The sequence below is a fragment of the Myotis yumanensis genome, unplaced genomic scaffold, assembly GCF_028538775.1.
Source record: "Myotis yumanensis isolate MYYU_CA2020_CCGP unplaced genomic scaffold, mMyoYum1.0.hap1 SCAF_18, whole genome shotgun sequence".
Classification (NCBI taxonomy): Eukaryota; Metazoa; Chordata; class Mammalia; order Chiroptera; family Vespertilionidae; genus Myotis; species Myotis yumanensis.
In genome coordinates this window covers 31,714,174-31,736,026 of record NW_027223769.1, presented here as the reverse complement: position 1 = coordinate 31,736,026, position 21,853 = coordinate 31,714,174, and positions in this window count along the sequence as shown.

Below are 21,853 nucleotides of genomic sequence, written 5' to 3'. Positions count from 1 at the left end.
TCTTGAGAAAGGGCCACCCGCAGTAGAGCCAGTGTAAGAAGAGGGGGTCATGAACTAGGAGGTCCAGTTTCTTTCTCATCACGGAGGCTAACACATAGAAATCCATCAGCCACTGTGATCATCTTTTAATAAAATTGTTGAAACATAGGATGCATTAATTCTTACTTTTTTGTTTAACTTCCTCTATAGAGCAGCTCGATTTAGTCCATCCCCTGTGCACTAGGAGGGGGGCGTGGCTAAAGGTCTTCTCTCCCGTCCTGGCCTCCAGATCTCTGCTTAGGCACCATGCGTTCAGCCCCCCGCCCCACCCCACCCCCAGCTTCCACCAAGCCCCCCCAGAAGTGAGCTCTGAGGAAGGCTTTTGCCATCTGAGGACAGAGCCCAAACAGATGGAGAAAAGAGTGCATAGGACCAGACGCAAGGTCTATAGAGCTTGCACTGTCTGACTCAAATGAATGAGAGCGAGTGAGCAGCATGAGAACACAGACACGAGATGCTTATAATATAGATGCAGATTTGACAGTGTGTGTGTGTGTGTGTGTGTGTGCCGCATCTAGCATCCCATCGTGAAATGTTGAGAAGAATATTGACTATAGGTCCAATATCTGTCTGTTTCGCATTCTAGCCGTCATGGGCAAGACACTGCTATTTCAGAGAGGAAGAACTGAGGAGAGCCAGGAGGTACCCTGCCACTAGCACCAGGCAACCACTATGTAACTGTTCTTTGCTCAGACTCTGTGTGCTTACAGGGGATTCAGGACTTGGCTGATTCTGTTTTGAAAAAAATAAAATAAAATAAAAAAGGAACAGCGGTCACACCTCAGTCACAATATGACTTCTGCTGAGCAGGCAGCCCCAAGTGGACAAAGAGATCCCACCTTGGGTTGGATTTCATTTTCACGTTAAACAAATGGTCTGAACCTTCCCTCGGGGTACCTTCTTCCATCAGTGAGAACTAAATTAAAGCTTGCGTGTTCCTGAAGGCTGGGGACTGTCACAAATAGCAAACTGCCCCTAAAAGGAAACCAGAATGGTAGAGATAGACATGATTGCCAATCTCATTTTCTTAAAGGCAAAACAACACTATTTGGACAGAGTGAAGAGAGTGAGAATCCAACGGCTTTTGGTACCTGGGGTTAGGATGAAGATGGATTGACTCACCTGGTCCACATTCACTCCCAGAGCAGCTGTATCCATTGTCATTGGATCTTGGCCAAATGGAATTGATAGTAGCCCTCTCTCTACTGTTCATCTCCGCTCCAAGCGCTGCAGTAGGAGTTTCCTACAAATTTCCTCCTGATTCTTCAGAGAGGTCTGGGTGATGAAGCAGTATGAAAGAGGATTAGGATAATGTTATAAAGCCCTAGAAAGATATTTCTAAAAGAATCAGGGATGCCGAAAGACAAGGCATTTGCCTCTCTCACAATTCCACCCACTCTTAATAGGATGCTAGTAATGTCACAGTGGTGAGAGCCTAACCCCTTAAGGAAGTGTTTTCCAGTCAACATCCTTTCCAGGGTTGGTTACAGACTTCCAGCAGGAAGAGGGGTGTGTTACAGAGGCTTTGGGGAATGGGCACTGACATTGCACATGTCATGGAGCATTTAGGGAAGGGAGGGGGTAATAACTGATAGGGCAGGAGTAGAATCAGAGAAGGGATGGGGGAGGGGGGAGTAGAGAGGACTACATTCAGACTACTTATGCACAGAGTGGGATGAGGCAGGGGTTCCCCGGCCTGGGTTTTGGTGACGAACAGACAATTTTGCAGAGGAATCCACAGCAAATGAATAAGATGGAGAGAGAATCCATGTAGTAAAAGACACTTTACTTTTTCACTGTGGGTGGGACTTGTTTTGATTTTGGCTGAGGGAGACAGTAAACCAAATGCCTGGCTAGTTGGAGAGTAAGGAGTCACATGGCTTACAGGAAGCGGCGCCCTGGAACGTGTAAAAAAGCTAGGAAGATGCCAACTTCTATAGGTTGAGCAGGGACTGATGGTAGAAGCGAACGTATCGATTATTTGCTGCATTAAATTTAAAGTTATCTTATTTTCATTCTTCAGTGTATACATCCTTCAAAACTAAAACCATCTAACTAAAAAATTCCCACAACAAAATGTATTTGCTGTTGTATGGTTATTGAGAACTTTAAGATTGATTAGTTGCTTTTCAATGTAAATTAACTCACTCATTCATTCATTCATTCATTCACTGAATGCCTTCAAAGGTAAAAAGTTGAGTTTGGATTCTGCGAATGAAGGGATTTCATGTGATACTTGCCAAGGGTATTTGAAAATAAGAGTTAAGATAAAAACCTTAAGAATCTAAACTATGAAGATCACCAAAACATAAATGTTACACCAATGAATATGTACTCTTTTCAATAAATTAACAGTTCTTTTTTTCACACTTTATGTTATGTAATCCTAATGAAGAAATCTAACAACCACCATGTCTGTTTTCCTGGGGGGGGGGGGGGGGGGGGCGGCGAGTAAGTAATATATAACAACTTGTGCATTAGGCAAAAGAAACGTTAAAATTTTATTTTCAATTCCAATACTGGAGCATAAATTATAGGGATAAAAAATTAGGAAAGCAGTTTAAAGAAGTCTGTCAATGTTTAAGTAAATTTAGGAGCTTTTTATTTTTTTAAGAGTTTTTTTAAACCCTGTACCCTCTCCTCCCCCCAAAATCATGAAAATATATGATGGTGCTCAAGTTACATGAATGTGAGCGATCACAGTGGCTGTCAAGCTGTGGGCTCTGGACCAGGTCCTGCCTCTCTATTCTCAGGGGATTGGCTAGAAATTCACATTCTCATGCCTTGAATTGGGGCGGGGCTCAGAAATCTGGGTAATTCATAAATGATCCAGGGGACTCTGTGGCTCAAGTTTAAGAACTACTGCCTTAGGTATTATTTTTTCTTTTCCTTCTCTTTTTCAGGTGATATCTATCTATATATCTATGAGAAAAATACATTCGTGCACTGGGGGGGGGTGGGGGTGGGAAGGTGGGGGAGTCCCTCAGTCGGGTCTGTGCCCTCTTACAGTCCGGGAGCCCTCCAGTAATGTCTGATTGCCACTGTGCTCACCAGCCATTAGCCTGGCTTCTGGCTGAGCGGCACTCCCCCTGTAGGAGTGCACTGACCACCAGGGGGCAGCTCCTGCATTGAGCGTCTGCCCCCTGGTGGTCAGTGTGCGTCATAGGGAACAGTCATTCCCCCGTTCGGTCAATTTGCATATTACCCTTTTATTATATAGGATTTATTGTTTTTGTCCTGGAATGTTCTGAAATAGAATACTATCTTTAATTAAAAAAAGAAAAAGAAAAGCATATGCACACTAAACTTATCTTGTGATTCCTTCACCAATTTTATTATGGGATTTGAAAGCTAAACTGATTCTTGAGAAGGGGTTATGGATTCCTGGGCTGAAATCACCAGTGAACTTGCCATTCTGAGTTGTATTTCTCTACATCTCTTGGCTGCGGGTTGTACCTGTCCCTGAAATTAGCGCCTGGATCTCTTAATATTGACTGTAATTACTAATCTTGAGCTGGTCATTATATTTTCAGTAAATGGAGGTGTAAACACTTTTGTGAAAACCACATCTGTGCTGAGAGCCTTTTGGAGAGGTTTTCAAAATGGCATTATCTCCCATCTTCCCAGGTGCTAGGAAAGAGATAAGCTCCAATTCAGCTTCTGAACAGAAACTGAGGCGTGGAGTAGGGTGGGCAGTAGATACGTTTAAGGGAACTGGCACAAAGCTATCAAATATGCCAGCCCACTGGTTTATTTTGTGGACTACCCACTTAGCATTTTCTTTTTCTTTCTTTTTTTTTTCTGAAAGAGAAGAGCAACTTGATTAAAATTCCAGACCCCTCTTGGTTTAACATGGGAGCCATGAAGAGGGGGAATAAAAATTAAAATAGTTCAGGGTACATCCCTGGGTTGCAGACTTGACCCCCAGTGGGGGGTGTAGGAGGCAGCCGATAAATGACTCTCATCATTGATGTTACTATCTCTCTTTCCTTTCCTCCCACCCCCTGAAATACTACACGTTTCATCTATCAGATTGTATTCAATATTAAAACATAATAACGACATGTAATTGATCAAAGTCTGATTTAGAAGATGGCCAGCATTTGCAATTTGCATACTTACACTATCACATCATCACACGTGTATAGGGGTATCCAGATGCCTAGGGGAAAAGACCCATCCGCGCCTCCTATTTTGCCTAAAATAGAGTTTCTAGCTCTGATCAAGTGGGTGATCCGAGGGAAGACTGCTCTATGCGCACCCAGCAAAGGCTCCGAGAAGTTGAAAGGCAATCACATCCCTGAAATGTGAGCAGAATGTCTTTATTAGTCCGGGCTGCATAATGCTGTCGAAGGAGTTTTTTTGTTTGTTCGTTTATTAGAGAGATGCTGCCGCGTGGGAAACAGGCAGGGTGTTCAGGCTGCCGGCTGCTGCCTGCACAAGCAGCCAGTCTCATGGATGTGAATGTCAGGGCGCTTTTTCTTCTACCTCAAGTGCCCTCTAGCGTGCAATCTGGGCGCAGGTTGCTATGCAGAAGGAGGTGGGAAGGAAAGAAAAAAAGAAAAAGAAATAGCCTACCAATCGCTACCCTGATTCCTGAATCGCTCGGTTTTTCCCCCCTCTCCTTCCTCAGAGGGGTCATTTCCACAAAAGTGTTTGGCAAAACAAAAAAAGGCGCCGCTGCTTTTGCGTGGAAAACAAATCACTCCTTGGCTAAATGGGGAAACGCACGCTAATCCTTTCTCGGGGGTTGCTGCGCCACATCCATCATCATTTTCCAGAAGTTGCATACACTCTAGTCATCAGGCAAATCAAAAGAAGGTAAGTTGCTCCCTGGGAAGAAATTCCGTTTTGTTCCTCACTCACGGCAGCCCGGCTAGAAGACATTTGATGCAAATTGATTAACCTCTCCGTGGGTTTTCAGCTGGTGTCTCCATAAAACTGCCTAATACTTCTTTTTTGCCTCAGGGGGGTGGTATGAGGCCTAATTGAGGTTTAGAAAACAATTTCCATTCCTCTGATACAATCTGATAGACGGTTGAACCCGCCTTTCATCTTCTACCTACTAACGGGGTCTCCAATTTTCTTGGGGAGTCCAGAGGGGAAGGGTAGCCAGGATCTGTGTTTTCATAAACGTGCCATTACAACAGCTTTATTGGAAGTAGCGGGTGTGCTCCAGAGACGTAGAATGGGAGGAAATGGGAAAGAAAAGTGTGCTTGCCTTCGCAAACATGTCTGTGCGCGAATAAATATAGCTAACTAGTTAAGGTGAAATTCCTACAAGACATGCATTTGGGCATATCTCCCTAAATTTTAATACAAGCTAACAATAACAGAAGGTGATTTTACTCACCCAAACACCATCCGCTAAACAGTCTCAGAGAGGGAAGCAGATACCTGGAAACAAAATCCTATATTGGCATTCGTTCAGGGGTGGGATATCTAAACACCTGTTAGGCAACGGAGAGATGTATTTACTAATGATTGGTTAGTCGACAGCACTGTGTTTTGCCAACACCCCCTTGCTATGAAGTTTTAAAGGGCAAGTAAAGAGGGAGGCAAGCTAACATTCTAATATGCCCCATTCGTTTCTTTTCATACAGTGTCTCTTTAATTATTAAGGCACTATGGATGGAAAGGCTATTTATTGTTGGTGTCCTTTTAAAGTATGAGAAACCAGAGGCTCAGAGAAGTGAAGTGATTTGCTCAAGGATACACAGTCAACACGTTAAAGAGTGAGATTTAGGCTCAGCATTTCCAACATTAAATCTAATCTAGTAACTATCTCTCAAGATTTAAAGACTAGTAACTACTATGACCTACTTTTATTATTTTTTATTTAAAAACATCTTTATTGTTGAAAGTATTACAGATGAATCCCATTTCACCCCCATTGATCCCTTCTAGCTTGCACCTGCCTCCCACCCCAGGCCTTCCCCACACTATTGTCTGTGTAGACGGGTTATGCACATCTGCATACAAGTTCTTTGGTTGATCTCTTCCCACCCACCACCCACCCTCACCTTCATCAGCTCACTGTAGAAGAGACTCATACATTGCAATTCAAAATGAACTAAACATGATGTGTTTCAAAACAGAATCAGAATCCTTTAACTGCATGTGGTTTTGTAAATATGGACCCGATCGCATGGTTAGCCAACTAAATCAAACTCTCCAAGGAGAGTGTATTTCTTAAAAGCAAACAAGGTGATTGAGACTCAGTGTAACAAGCACTGTTCCGGCAACCCCTTGAGAATATGGAAACCAAATGGACCCCAAGGTCTTGTTTCATTCCTCTGTGCTGGAGGCCAAGGTTGAGGCTCACTTCTGCTGTTACTATTTAGATCCGAATAGCCTTCAACTATTCCCAAGTACATCCGCTCTCTCATTTGATCCTTGCAATCATCTTGTGAGGTGAGAAGAAGGTACAGTTATTTCCTCGGTGTTACAGAGTTAGAAGCTTTTAGAGCCAAAAGGGTCCTTAGAGATGGTCGGTCTAGGTCAACCTCTTCATTTTATGGGAAAATAACTGGGTGAGGCTCTTGACTCCTGAGCCTCAGGTTCCAGAACTAACTGCAGGCCAGGTTGTCACTTGTCCCTGCAAATACAGCCCGGGGACAACTCATTTAGCTCATAACCTGAGCAGTCTTCAAAATAGGAAGCCAGAAGAATGGGGGCTGGAGTGAGGGAGAGAAGACAAAACCAGGTTCAGGTACTCAGATGCAAATTGATGCAGTCTAGAAACAATTCTCTCCTTTGCTGCTGAGATCACATTTGCTCCCTGCACCTAGTATCTACACGGTCTAATAATATGTCTTGTCTTGGTTGAATTATCTCAGTCCTCTGGAGTTTGGCTCACTAATGCAGCCCCAGAGACTCCGTCAAAGCAGATCTTGTGTGCTATATATATTTTTGAAGTGAGGCTTATTGGGACATCGTAGGAAGATGACAACATCAGAAAAAAATAATGATGCTAACATACTCCACGCCCTGTTATTTTCTGGTAGGAAACCCAGAGAGACCACTCATTTCCAATGAAGATGTGTAAGACTGGCTCCTGCATTCTCCAAAACTGGCCAAAAACCAAGTGCATGTGTCTTGCCAAAACGATGGAGCCTAATGAAAATTCTGGCTTTCTTCCCCAAATTATCTCATTGTGCCTGAGCAGGCAACACCTTCATTTTCACCAGGTTGTACCCTTCCCTGAAATCACGTAAGGTGGATGATCACTTTCCTGGAAGGAAACGTGAGGATAAGTAGCCTTGGCAGTTGTGAGTATTCTTATTAGGGAGTGTTTAGTACCCTCCTCAGCACCCCCGGATTGACTGGCATCTGTTATCTATTCTCCACAAGAACCTCCTAATTGTGCAGATGGAGAAACTGTGAAGGGAAATGTATTTTCCTTCTCTAAATCCCAATTAGGCCTCTGTCCATCACTCCACCTTTCTTTCATAGCACAACCTATTTGTCCCACAGGCACCAGCCCAATGAAACCATTCTCGGGCTTTGGGACATGTTAACTCCCTGATCTGGGGGTAGACACGTGACGCCTGCAAGAAAAAGCATAGCATTGGGAGTCGTCTCTATGTGGTTTCAAATCCTGGCTGAACACAGGACTGGTTCTGTAGATTAGACCAGCTCGCCGGTTCACCAGTTTGATAACTACTCGGAGTCTCCTCCACTCTTTGAGGATAAGGTCTTGTATGCTTTACTGGAATGTTTCACGCATAGGGTTGTTTTATTAAAGGATGCGATGAGAGAAACCATGTCTCAATCATGTTAGTTTCATCTCAAGTGGGCCCATGGATACCTACCTAAAAAGAGCAGAAGGCCAGGGAACAGACCTTTGGAGAAATCCCTACAGCGAGGCTGCTCCTCTTAATCGTCTAAGCCTGTCGGGTGGCCACACAGGGCACTCGGCCAGCCCTCTAAATGGCATCTCCCACTGTTCTCCAGCACAATCTGAGCTCCCGGCAAGCCAGCTGTTCGCCTTCCAATCATCCCTTTTTCAACAGTTTACCCCTTGCACCCTCAATTGTATTCCTTCCTGAAGATGAAAATTGTGTTTTTTATGATTTTGTTTGCTCCCCCCTCCCCCCACCTTAATAAGAGGCTAAAAGCAGCCCATGTTCAAAGGAAGCTGGCTTCCGTCTCATGATCTGATATCAAAATATAAATATTGTGCATTTAATGACCTAAAGGAGAATTAATGGGGTCTCAAGGCATAAATGAGAGAATAAAGGGCCAGGGCCAAGATCCTTCTGGAAGAAGCAAGCGCTCTCCCACTTCTCTGGGGAAATGGGCTCGGGTGTCGGGTGTCAGGTGTAGGTGAGGAGGGTGCTAGGACTCAGACAGGGATAAGGACCTGCCTCCAGGCTTCACACCTGCATTCAGAACATTTGGGAGGTGAGGCCTGGCCAACTGAGGGCTTCAAAGAAGAAGCCACCTGCCCACAGTAGGTCAGGCCCACACTCATTTCCCTGTTGTGGACCTCTGCTGGGAATGCCCCATTTTCCCAATGATCTGGAAGCCATGGTCCTTGGGAACTAGCGCATGGCCAGCCTTACCACGGGAAAGTCTCAGGGGAAGAAATCTGGACCCAGAAGTGCCTGGGCAAAGGCTGAGTAAGAGGGTGTGGCTCCTCCGGGGACTTGCCTAGAACCTAAATTTGCATAGAAAGAGTACAGCTTATGGCCTACTTGGAGATGCCTTGTGCTCAGACACTCCTTGGAATTGCCAGTAGGTGTGGCTCTACTCTGGGGATGCAGTTGAGATCAGCTTATTGAGTAGACCCTCTCAGGATGCTTCTCAATGGATAGTGGACATTGTTTCTTTCATTCCAGATGAATCCCAGGTATGACTTATGCTCTTCAGTCCTTCACGCCTGTCCCCACCTATATACCTCTGCTATTCCTGCACACACCTGTAGCACGAGGCTGAACACCCTGCTCTATCACGTTAAGTTCATTTGTCTATCGCCCTTGCTGGAATCTGAGCTCCTCCAAAGCAGAGACTGTACCCCAAGCCTGATATAGTCCACATTCAGGAACTGTATTATTTAAGGTAATGAACAAACGACTAGGACTACAAAGATAACCACAGTATTGTTGTCAACAGTTCGCTAGAAATAGACCCAGATTTAGAGTTAGAAAAATCAGATGGCCCAGCAGATTGGTGTGGAGAACTCAACAAGCAGAACAGATTTCACTGGAAATGAGAGAGGGAGAAAAGAGGATGGCAAAGCAAAGTAAAAAGAAACAAAACCAGGAAACTCGATCTTTTTGAGCAGAAAGAGAACAGTGAAGGTAACGCACACAGAAAGCCTGAACAATTGATCTCTGTTCAGTCGGTAGGAGCATCGTTCCTTACACTCAGGGGTTGTGGGGTTGATTCCCAGTCAAGTTGCAGTTTCAGTCCTGGTTGAGGCGCCCTTTCTTAAAATAAATCACTCAAAACATATCCTCCGGTTAGGATTTTTAAAAAGAGGGGAGAACCAACCATTGAAAAGAAATTAAAAATTCCTCCAACACAATTAGGAGCGAACATCAAGAAACAATTCAGACCCCAAGTGGCAATTTGCATAACAGTGGTGGAAATGGTCATTCTAATGACACCCCCAGGTATGAATGAGGATGCACTGGCCCTTTAGTGCCTCATAATTCAGCGCCTGTGTGTTTACAAAGCCATTGCCAGTCCAGGAAGTAAGTGAACCCTGAGGCAGAGGGCACTGTCTCTGCGGCCTTTAGACTCACCCAGGTCGCCCCATCCTCAAGATGAAGCTCCAACATGGATTCCCAGAGCCAGGCAGCCTTCTTCCTCCAGTGCCAGAGCCAGAGCGAGTTTCCTCCAAGATCAGAGAGCACTGCTTTGTTCATTTCTCTTTGAATCCCCAGGAGCCCAGAAGAGATGCTCCATAAACGTTTGTTGATTTATCATCTCCTATCTGTGGCACAGCAAACCGCAGGGTAAGTAGACGGTGTCCAGCACCCCAGTGTTTCAGATGAGGAAACGGGAAACAGCTCATCAGAGTAGAAGCCAGGGAACCAGCCTGGGATCTTTGAATACAGTGGCTTTTCCTGCTGTGCCTCGCTGAGGTCTGAAAAGATCACCAAGGTCACATCGCTTATTAATGACTCCTTTTCTGCCCTGGCTGGTTCGTTCAGTGGTTAGAGCGTTGGCCCATAGACGGAAGGGTTGAAGGTTTGATTCCTGGTCAAGGGCATGTATCTTGGTTGCAGGCTCGATCCCTGGGCCCGAGGTTGGGGTGCGTGTAGGAGGAAACCAATCCATGTGTCTCTTTCACATCAATGTTTCTCTCTCCCTCCCCCTCCCTCTCCTCCTCCCTGCACTATCCCTAAAAAGAAAAAGAAAAAAAAATCAATGGAAGAAATTTCCTCAGGTGAGAATTAAAAATAATAATAATTACTCTTTTTCTGTCAGGAATTCTAAGAATGCACATTCCTCTAGTATTCCTTGAGAGGATCAAAGAGATCTCAGGCCAAAGTCACCACTTCTCATGCTTTGCAAAAATCAAGGGCCGGGCTGAGGGCTTTGGGGTGGGTCTTGAGGACCTAATGTGTCCTTTCCCATTTTGAAGTGATGGGAAACAGGAGGGGCATTTAGAATCTGCATGTAAAAATCCATGTGTGTTCTCAGGGAGATGGAAGCCGTGCGTTTCTGATTAATTTACACTTAAATCAACCAAGTGTTTTGGAAAAGATATGTGATGTTTGAGAAGCCTTTTAAAAGGAGCCTGATGAGACTTTAAAGCTTTTTTCCTCTTAAGAAGAGAAACTTATTTTTCCCCCCGGATTTTACACCCAAATGATGTCTCATTTATGAACAGAATCACGTGGCTCTCAACTTCTCTCCCCTTCCCCCTACCCAGAGGTAGTTAACCTGTGCTCTTTTATATATTATTAGTATTTTTTTCATCTATATGTCTATCTATTTATTTTGCCAGTGTAGCTTTTTAAAATTGATTTCAGAGATAGGAAGGGAAAGAGATGAAAACATCAATGATGAGAGAGAATTATTGATGGGCTGCCTCCTGCACGCCCCCTACTCGGGATCAAGCCTGCAACCCAGGTATGTGCCCTGACAGGGAATCGAACCATGACCTCCTGGTTCATAGGTCAAGTTCTACCACTGAGCCACGCCATCTGAGCTGTTTATTTATTTTTCCAGTATAGCTTTTAACAGAACAGGCAGATATACTTGTAGAGGTTGTCAGAATATTGGATGTGATTTCCGCAGGACTACAAACACCTCAGAATGTTCTAGAACAATGAGGGGTAACTTACACAAGTTAAAGAAGATTTTTTTGTGTGAAGAAAGGATATGTGAAGGGTGAAGGCAGGGGCTTGAAATGAATGGAGTCTTAATGTCGGTAGACTAGACAGAATGGAAAGACAAACTGAATGGAGGGTTGAAGGTAACCAGAACTAATTGAACAACAAGGGTATACTGGCATTTTTACAGAATGCTATTTCTTGTAACCCTCCCAACTGTTCAGAATTGCAAGTGCCACCCCCTCCATTTTTCAGTTAAAGAAGGGGAAACAGAGGAATTCTACCTTTGGCTGGCTAACTCCTTAGGAGACCCCAGCACTTGTCCCATGGCAGGTGGTGCACCCCCATGGTGATTTCTGGTGGAACACAGACTTGGAAAAGAAATGCCATTGGATCTCACGGTGGGAAAGTTACTTGCTTTTCAGTTCCCTTTCAACCTTCTGATGATGTCAAAAGAGAACATTTCAGGAGCCTGCCTGTGCCAATCTCTCTAAGCAGAACACTGGCCTGGGGCTCAGAGCCTGAAGCATATACGTCAAGTGCCTTGTTAGAAGGTTAAGAACATTGCATTGATTCATTTTATTTCCAAGTTTACCTTGTCTTTTTGGCAAGTGAAAAATAATTGTTTTTAATTTTTAGGTGTAGATATAAAGTTACCTGTTAAAAAAGTGAGTTGATTAAAAAGATCATATCACACAGATTACTTAAAAAAGAAAGCCTACACACACTACGCAAATGATTGTAGTTAGGAAAGAAAAAAAAAACCGTATTAAATCAGCATCCTTGTCAATGTACTATTATCAAGTCAACTGTCCCCTTAAACTTGAAGATATATATACATGTAAAATATTATTCCTGAGATCAAAGTTTTTCTGCAACGTTAAATGTTCCATATCTCTTGAGTTTGATTTCCGATAAAATCAACTCTTAAAATTATAAATGTCAGGTCTGGGAGTTATAAAGAATTTAAATATAACCTGGTGGACATTGCAGGAATGCTTTTAGTCTTCAGGTACAAAGAGTATTACACTTTTGTATCTCTGTCTGCCACCTCCCACTAATATTTTGAAATCATAATTATCACCTTTCGTTAACATTGTCGACACAGGTTGATGACAATCCCACTGTAGTTTCATGTGTTTTTCCCCTCAGGAAAGACTAAACAAAATAAATAAAATTTCCCAGTGTACAGATTTGGAACAAAGTGTGTAGGGGGGAAAAAAAAGCCCAGCCCATGTGGCTCAGTGGTTGAGCATTGACCCATGGGGTCATGGTTCCATTCCTGGTCAGGGCACATGCCCAGGTTGTGGCTCAGGCTCCAGTAGGGGACATGCAGGGGATGGCAGATCAATCATCATCATTGATATTTCTATCTCTCTCTCCTTCTCCCTCTCTGAAATCAATAAAAATATATTTTTTCAAAAAACACCAAAAAACTAGAACCTACTTCTACTTTTTGTTCCTATTTTATTTGGTTTATTACCCAGTTTCATATGGGGAGACATTGTAGTGCTCTTCAATGAGAGTTTATTTTTATTTTTTCCTTGCCAGTGTAAAAGGAAGTCAACATATTGCTCATAAAATGTTAAAGTCTTTATGAACTGCTGATAGATATCAAGGAAAAGCTCTAAGGATTAAGAGGTGAAATTGGGGCAAAATATCCACTTCCTCTAAATATTATCTTCAGTAGCTTTATAGCAAATATTGCTGAAGAAAGAGAATATAAATCACTTTAGTCCCCCAGGACTTAATACTGAAGTACCATTTATGTGTTCCTTTTGTTTGAATTACTGACTAGCACTCTACTGCAGAGGCAAAGAGAAAAAGAAAGAAAGGCTTAAAAAAAAGGAGAGAAAAAGAGATTAGAAAAATAGAAAAGAAAATTACTGAGCATAGTCTGGTCTCCTTTTGATCCTTGGGTTTCATGGTGTGGCCAGGTCCTTGGGATTTTGGAAATGCCTATGGAGATATTCCCAGTTTTAAAACACACACACACACACACACACACACACACACACACACACACACACCTCTTTTCAAGGCCAGATGTGATGCTCACAATTCTGGAAAGCATTTTGGGACTACACAAGTTGGGAGTTAGGAAATCCTAGGGCAGCCCTGGCCGGGTAGCTCAGTTGGTTAGAGCATTGTCCCCATACCCCAAGGTGTTGGGTTCAATCCCCAGCCAGGGCACATGCAAAAATCAACTAATGAATGCATATATAAGTGGAACAACAAACTGATGTTTCTCTCTCTCTCTCTCTCTCTCTCTCTCTCTCTCTCTCTCTCCCTCTCCCTCTCACCCCCTCTGTCTTTCTTTCTCTTTTTCTCTCTCAAATAAGTAAATAATTTTTTTTTAAACAAAGAAAATTGGGGACATATTCTGGGCCCAGTCACTTACTGGATACAGGGCCTTTAAAAAGTCAGCTAGCAGGTGCTCCAGCGTTGTTTTGATGTGTTTGTCTTTGAACAATGAGGTTCTGGTAGTCATCACTTGATAAATTGTAACAGGACCCTCCCGTTCTCTTCTCTCCCTGCCCTGTGAATTTGTTCCTGCTGATCGAGTCAGTCAAGATGGGAATGCTAATTTATCACTGCGGTCCTTCATCAGTGTCACTTGGCTCTCTATACGGAGCATTCACGGTTTTCCTTCTTCTGCAGTCACAGCGACTGGCCTCACTCCCCCTCATTGAACTCCCTGAACCTCAGGCTCTTCTTCAGGAATTTGGCAGAAATAACCTTTGCCTCATCTTTCTCATTAGACTGTAGTAAAAAGCTAATCATGTGAAATACATGTGACAAAACTATGTCCACCACACACACACATGCACAGGTATGATTTATTGTGTGAATATGTAAGATCAAAAGCAAGAAACTTCCTGTTTTTCTGACATTCGGAGGCTAACATGTTACCTGCCATTTTCCATAGCGATATTGCAGATAGAGAGGCTAGAGTCCACGTGTCGGGGCTGACACCTCCTAGACCAGCAGACGTCCTTGTCTGGCTTGCCATTCCCTTTAAAAATCTCAGCGTGAGCATTTCTCATTAAGAGCGAAGGCATAATATGAGCGCTCAGCAATAACAATATTTAGTGTGTTTGATTAACCCACTAGAAGTCGTGTCAATACGTAAAAATAAGTACACACATAAATACACCTACATGACTAATCAGTTTCCTCAAGCATGCATTAATTCTCACGGTGTTACCCCACTTAGTACCAGGCACAGCTAATGCAGAGATGAATGAGACGAGATGCCCTCAAAAGCTCTGTCAAGTAGCAGAGACAGACAATGGGAACATTGGATACACTGGCTCTTGGTACAATAATAGCTCTCAAGGGTGGCAATGGATTGATAGAAACGGTGGGGGCTGAGGAGTCAGGGAGTATCCTTAGAGATGTCACTTAACCTCCCTGAACATCCTCGTAGCCTTCCAACCTCGGGAGTCACTTACCTTCTCCGACAGGTGTCAGGTGGGCTGGAATGTAGGATAGATGGGCGAATAGAAGGCAACGATGTGGGTCATGTGCCCAGAGAGTTAAATGGACCAGCTCAGGGGCCCTGTCTGTAAGACTGAGAAATTTGGACATAATCTTCCCAGCCTCTGGTGAAAAATATCCATTAAGTGTCCATATACCGGTCACCTCTATGATAACCATCTATAATAATAAAAGCGTAATATGCTAATTAGACCAGACAGCTGAACAACCTTCTGGACGTCCTTCCGGACGAAGCCAGGCTGCAAGAGCCTAGGCAGCTGCCGCAGCTGTGAGGGCCGAGCCCTTTGCACGAATTTCATGCATCGGGCCTCTACTGTGAAAATATAGTCCTGGAGGTTGGGTGGAGGTGGGAAGTTGGTTAGATTGAGTAACGGAATGGGAGGCATGAATAACCCTTTAGAAGTAATTGTAATACTAACAAAACAACCGCAAACATAAAATAGGACTGTTTTAAGTGCTTTTAACTTATAAAACCCCTATGTTACAGGTATTCTTATCATCCTTAGTTCACAGACCACAAGTGTGAGGTACAGAGGGGTTAAGTAACTTGCCCATGATCACACAACTAGTGTGACTTCAGAGATTCTACCCTTCGCCATTCTATTATTCTGTAGTAAAAAGCTAATCATGTGAAATGCATGTGACAAAACTGTGTCCAGGCTAAAAAACTGGAGGGCCTGAGCCACGCGAAAACCTTGTGAAACGTGCTTCTTATTTGAGTGTACGCTTCGGACTTGCTATCTTTCTGCCTATTCTAGCATTAGTTTTTATTTTTTGAAGCCATGGCTCCAGTACAGGCCCTCTGAATGCTATGAATTATTACTTGTTTTATTATGTTCTAATGGAACCTACCCCATTGCCCGGCAAACAGCAGGTACTCACAACTGTTTACCAAATGCACCACGGTGATGGGGTCAGCGGCATCAGTAGGTTTTGTGTACATGCCACTGTAACAGATGCCTGACTGTGTATTGCCAAGCGGGCAGGCAGCAGCCTCCATTGCCTCTCCTTTCTCCAAATTGTTGCCCATTTCTTTTTTTTTAAATATTTTTTTAATGATTTCAGAGAGGAAGGGAGAGGGAGAGAGAGATAGAAACATCAATGATGAGAGACAATCATTGATCGGCTGCCTCCTGCACGCCCCCTACTGGGGATCGAAGCAGCAACCTGGGCATGTGCCCTTGACCGGAATCAAACCAGGGACCCTTCAGGCCAAGGCTCTATCCACGGAGTCAAGCCGGCTAGGGCTTGTTGCTCATTTCTTTAACCTAGACTTTTTTCTTCACTTTCCCTTGCAGTTTACACAGACAGCAATGTGCCTGACCTCCAAGACCCAGCTAGATAGTAAGGCGGCTCCTGTAAGGAGCCTTTGTTGCCTCTGTGCCTCCTTAGCCTCTCCGCCGTGCCTGCCATCTCTCATAGATATCTGATGTCTGTCCTCTCACACCGACTAAAAATCTGGGAATCAGCAGCACGTTATTTAACCAAGTATGGACTACACAGGCAAGGCAGTATGCAGTAGGGAAGATAGAGTGTATGAAAGGATTGTCAACATTTGGGGAACGATAAAAGGTGGACAATGTCTACATTATAGGGATGGAGTAGCGATGAGCTTCGTCAAATGAAGTTTGCCCCCCCTATACTTTCATAAATAATAGAAGGAGTAGCACATATATGAGGGTATAATTTTGTCACAGTTTATCATTTCCTCATTCCTTTGCCAAATAAGCTTTGATGCTTCCCTTGTCCTGAAAGCCTGCTTCCTCAGGCTCCTAGGAATCCCGCCAGTACACTTCCTCTAGGAGGCTTCCTGGATTTCCCCAACTCAAGGGGCACCGCTCCTCCTGTCCCAATGTAGCACAGTGTGCAGCACGCAGGAAATCCTTACTGTGGGCAGCCTGGCTCCCTGGCTGTGGCAGTCATAGCTACCTCCCTGCCTAACATGACTCACTGTCTTAGCTAGCGCTGCTGTAACAAAATACCACTGACTGGGTGGCTTAAACAACAGACATTTATTTCCCACAGTTCTGAAGACTAGGCTATGCTCTAACCACTGAGCAACCGGCTAGGGGAAAACCAGTTAGATTGTAACCTGCATACAAGCAGATCCCCTAGCTCCTTCCTTTCTCCTCTGCATTGTCACACACAGTCTCCTCTCCAAGATCAAGGTGCTAGAAGATTTGGTTCATGGTAAGGACTCTCTTCCTGGCTTGTAGATGGTCCCCATCTTGTAGAGTGCTCACAGGGTCTTTCCTGCAGAAGGGGAGTGGGGGGCGTGGGATACAGGCTCTCACATCTCCTCCTCTTTGTATGAAGACAGTGATCCCGTTATGTGGGCACCGCTCTCATGACCTCATCTACACCTAATGCCCTCCCAAAGGCCCCATCTCCAAATACCATCACATTGGGAGTTAGGGCTTCAGTATGAATTTTGGGCGGGGCACATTCAGTCCATAACATGTGTATGCTTCCTGGGGGTGGGGGGGATGCTCCTTATATTTCCTATGGCGATTGTGTATGCCTAGCACTTAGTAGGAGTGCAAGGAAGCAGAAGTAACTGGCTGATGCGTGGGAAAGAGCAAACCCGATGAACATGGGATCCAGTTTTGTATAAACCAACAAACGGAGCTTGAGGGGAGGGGAGATTGACAGGGTCATTAGGTAAGTTAATTTGCTCTGAGATGTCATGTCATTCTTAGCTTTCCTGGCTTTCCTGCGTGAACACCTTGGCTCACAGACAGACAGACAGCTTTGGGGTGAATTCAATAATCGGTCAAGTGAGAAGAACATCACCCAATGTGTCTGCAAAACCACTTTTACTTCAAGAATGATTATGAAAAGCCACAAGGAAGGCAGGGATAACACAGTTGAAACATTGACTTACTGATCAAAAGAGACACTAATATGTACTCCTTAAAAAAAATCCCACATTTTTTCTGTTGTTGTTAATCCTCACCCAAAGATATTTTCCCCAGTGAATTTCAGAGAGAGAAGAAAGGAGGGGGAGAGAGACACAGAGAGAAACATTCGTGTGAGTCCTTGACCAGAATCGAACCCGTGACCCTTCAGTCCGCAGGGCTATGCTCTAACCACTGAGTAACCAGCTCCTTCCTTTCTCCTCTGCATTGTCACACACAGTCTCATCTCCAGGACTCTCCCTTTGGGGCTCAGCTCCTTTGCAATAGTTTTCTTTGCTTTTTGTTCTTAGCCTTCCTTTCCTTCTTCCTTCTTTTTTTTCTTATCTACTTTGGCAAGATAGTTTTTTTCTCTAGATTTTAGAATTTTTTGCACCACTCTTTTGTTTCCTTTTTCTCCCTTCGTTCATTTTTCTCTCTCTTTTTTTCAGAAATATTTTCCTCCTCCAATAGGTGTTGTGGTCATGAGAACAGCAAGCTGTACAATTTGCTGAAGAGGAACTTCATCCAACAAAAGGTACAGTGGAATTTAGGCTTTAAGCCCCAATCTTTTAAAATTAAAAATATATTTTTAGCCCTGGCCGGTCTGGCTTGGTGGATAGAGAATTGACCCGCAGACTGAAGAGTCCCAGGTTCAATTCTGGTCAAGGGCACATGCCTGGGTTGTGGGCTCGATCCCCAGTGGGGGATGTGCAGGAGGCAGCTGATCAATGATTCTCTCTCATCATTGATGTTTCTATCTCTCTCCCTCTCTTCCCTCTTCTCTGAAATCAATAAAAATATTTTAAAAATACACACATACACACACACACATACACACACACACACACACACACACACACACACACACACATATATATATATTCATTACAGAGGCAGGGAGAGGGAGGGAGAGATAGAAACATCAATGATGAGAGAGAATCATTGTTTGGTTGCCTCCTCAACCCCTACTGGGGATTGAGCCTGTAACCCGGACATGTGCCCTGACCGGAAATGGAACCGTGACCTCCTGGGATGAATGGTATAGGAAGGTATGAAGGACACATCCTATCACTGAGTTGCATGATCCCCTGATAGTTCAGTAGAATTATTACGTAGAATGATGCTTGATGGCCTTCAGCATATGTAATCTGCTTCCCAAGCCTCAGTTTTCTCATCTGTAAAATGAGAACGATTTTGGGTGGCATCTACCGTTGCTGTCATGCCCAACCTGCTCTTCTGTCTCAGGAATGAATCAAGTACTAGAGAGGGGAAAAACAATTTATTAGGGGAATAGTGCTCTCATTCTTGCCCGCCTGTTTCAGGACAGTTGGGCATCTGAGGCTGTGACTCTAGAAGCAGTGGAGGTTTCTCTTTCTGTCCATTGTATGGTTGCTGTGGGGGCAGCTTACCAGATTTTACTGTGCTGCTTTCATGCTTTTCCTCTTTTTAATGCTATTGGGTGGGTGGGTGAAAAGTTTGGATAGAAATACATGCATATTGCTCAGAGCCCTTTAAAATGTCTCCATTCCACCTCTCCTGACAGGTGGTCATTCTAAGCCATGCTCCTCCTCACAGTGAGGGAGGCTGCAGTCCACCTACCAGAAGTCTAGCTTGCACCTCTCCGTCTCTCTAGCCCCCATCTAGTCCCTCAGTAAGTTCAGACGATTTTTAGAATTTACCAAATATATCCATTCATACCACCTGCCATTGCTCTCTTTTAATTGTTCACCATTCCTTGTCTGCATTATTATGAGAGCTCCCTAATGGTGTGCATGAACCCATTGTGCGAGACATTCTACCCGGAGAGTCAACTTTCAGAAATGCAAGTCTGTCCCTGTGAATTGCACACCTGCTCCTCTTGGCCTTACCCCTTCCATTCAGGATGCTCTTTGCATCCCTGCTGCGGTTGCCCTTTCCCCTGGTACACAGATTAGCATCCTTGTCATGTCCCACAAGACCCTGCATGTCTGGTTCCTACCTACCCGTCCTCCTCCTGCACCAACTCCTGCTTCCTCTCTGTGGTGGGGAATTCTGGCCTTTGCCCAGTGGCCCATGCACGCCAGGCTCTCTTTGCTCACACGGCCCCTCCACTGGGAGTTGGTGTCACTCATTCTTCAGATCTCAGTGCACGTCCTCGTTCTTCAGGAAAGCCTTCTATGAATCTGTCCCCATTTCCAGCAAATGTGATGCTTTCTGGGAAATGCTCTCAGATGACTGTCTCCTCTTTTACATAGACATTGGCACTCAGATTCCGGCTCTGCCACATTCAACTCTGTCCCCTAGCCAACTCTGTGTTCAGTGTCTTTACTGGCAAAGTGGGAATGATGTTGTCCACCTTGGAGATGTGCTGTCGGGATCACTGGAGATAACAGAGGTAACGGTGGGCATGTGTTGGCTTTGTTTCAGTGGATCTGCACAGACAAGCATCTTTGCACACACACACACACACACACATACACACACGCACACGCATGCATACCCACACACACTTCTCTTACTTTTCCAGAGACTGTGCCTAGAGACTGTTAGATGGCTTATTTCAAACTCAACCTTACATCTGAATTTAGAGGGAAGGGAAGAGGCATTGAAAAGCTTCATTGATTTCTTTCCATGTTTCTTTTTTCTTTTCTTTACAATAGTGGTTAGCAGTGTAGACACTTCAACATTGCTCTCTGGGTTCAAGTTCCGACTGCACTGCCTCCTTGATGTGTGACCTTATATAGCTTATTTTTTGTGATTCCTTTTTAAAATGGAATAATAACAGGACTTAACACATAGTGTTGTAATTAAGGTTAATATATTAGAACCGTGTCCAGATGTAGTAAGTACTATGCGGCTTCTAACTAGCATTACAGATCAGCTTATCTTAAAAACACAGTGAATGTGGTCTTCTTTGCACAAGACAATGGTATTCTTAGAATTCAGAAAAGGTACTGGGGAAATAGTGAGAGAGAAAGCAAGCCAGCCCAGAAGTCACCTTTTTACGTTATTTATGTGTCATGTACATGGAAGTTAGGCAAGAGTGAAGAAATCCATTTGTTTTCTTCTCTATTATAAGTCAGCGTTTAGGGCCATGAATAGAATGAAACGAACACATTACACCAAAACAATGGCTTTCTTTTCTATTCAATATATTTCTTCTGAAAAAGCTTCTGTATATATTTTAATATATAACTGAGGTCCTCAGACTATATTCACTGCAAAAGGATGGTTGGGAGAGGAGTGAGGGGGAGAAGGAACTATATTTGTCAAGTGCTAAGGAGTCCCCAGGCAGGAAAACAAGAAGACGATCTTATTCATTTCTTTGAAAACACTGTGAGTTGTAGAAACTCACTTGCCCTTGTGGTAGAGATAAGAATCATATCTTACTCCCCACCCCTTTCCCAAGGACAGCATCCTCTTCATTTCAGTCCGTTGTTCCTGCCCTATCCCTTAACGTTACTATTTTCCTGAGACAATTCCCATCTTGATCCTTAGCCAACCCTGCTGAATCAAAACCAACATTCCTTACAGAGAAACGGAACTTTGGCCATGCTTTCTGGACCGAGGAGATATGAATATGCCTCTTTCTGGAATGAACTTCCCTTTTCTCCCTGTCTGGCTGACTGACATTGTTTTTTAAAATATACTTCTATTGATTTTGGAGAGGAAGGGAGAAGGAGAAAGAAAAACATCAATGATGAGAGAGAATCACTGACCGGCTGCCTCATGCAAGCCCCCTAATAGGGATTGAGCCTACAATCCTGGCATGTGCCCTGACCAGACAATCGAACGGCGACCTCCTGGTTTATAGGACCAAGTTCAACCACTTAACGACCCTGGCTGGGCTTGGCCAACTCTTATTGTTCAATGTTTAACTCAGATGTAATCTCTTCCAGGATGTTCCCCCTAACTGCCCTTAGTCCCCCAAGGAAGGATTTACATATAATTTGCTCTGCTCTGGTCATCAGGGAGGCTACCATCAGCTTGGCACTTACTGTGCTTATTGGGCGGCTGCCATCATTGCTGCTGGTAGAATAAGGGTGGAGTGGCAGTGAGAGAATAGATTTCTCCTGAGTAGAGACTGGTAGTTGGCTCTTCCAAAGGAATTTCCAGAGAAGGCCTGGTATATAATAAAAGAAGCCT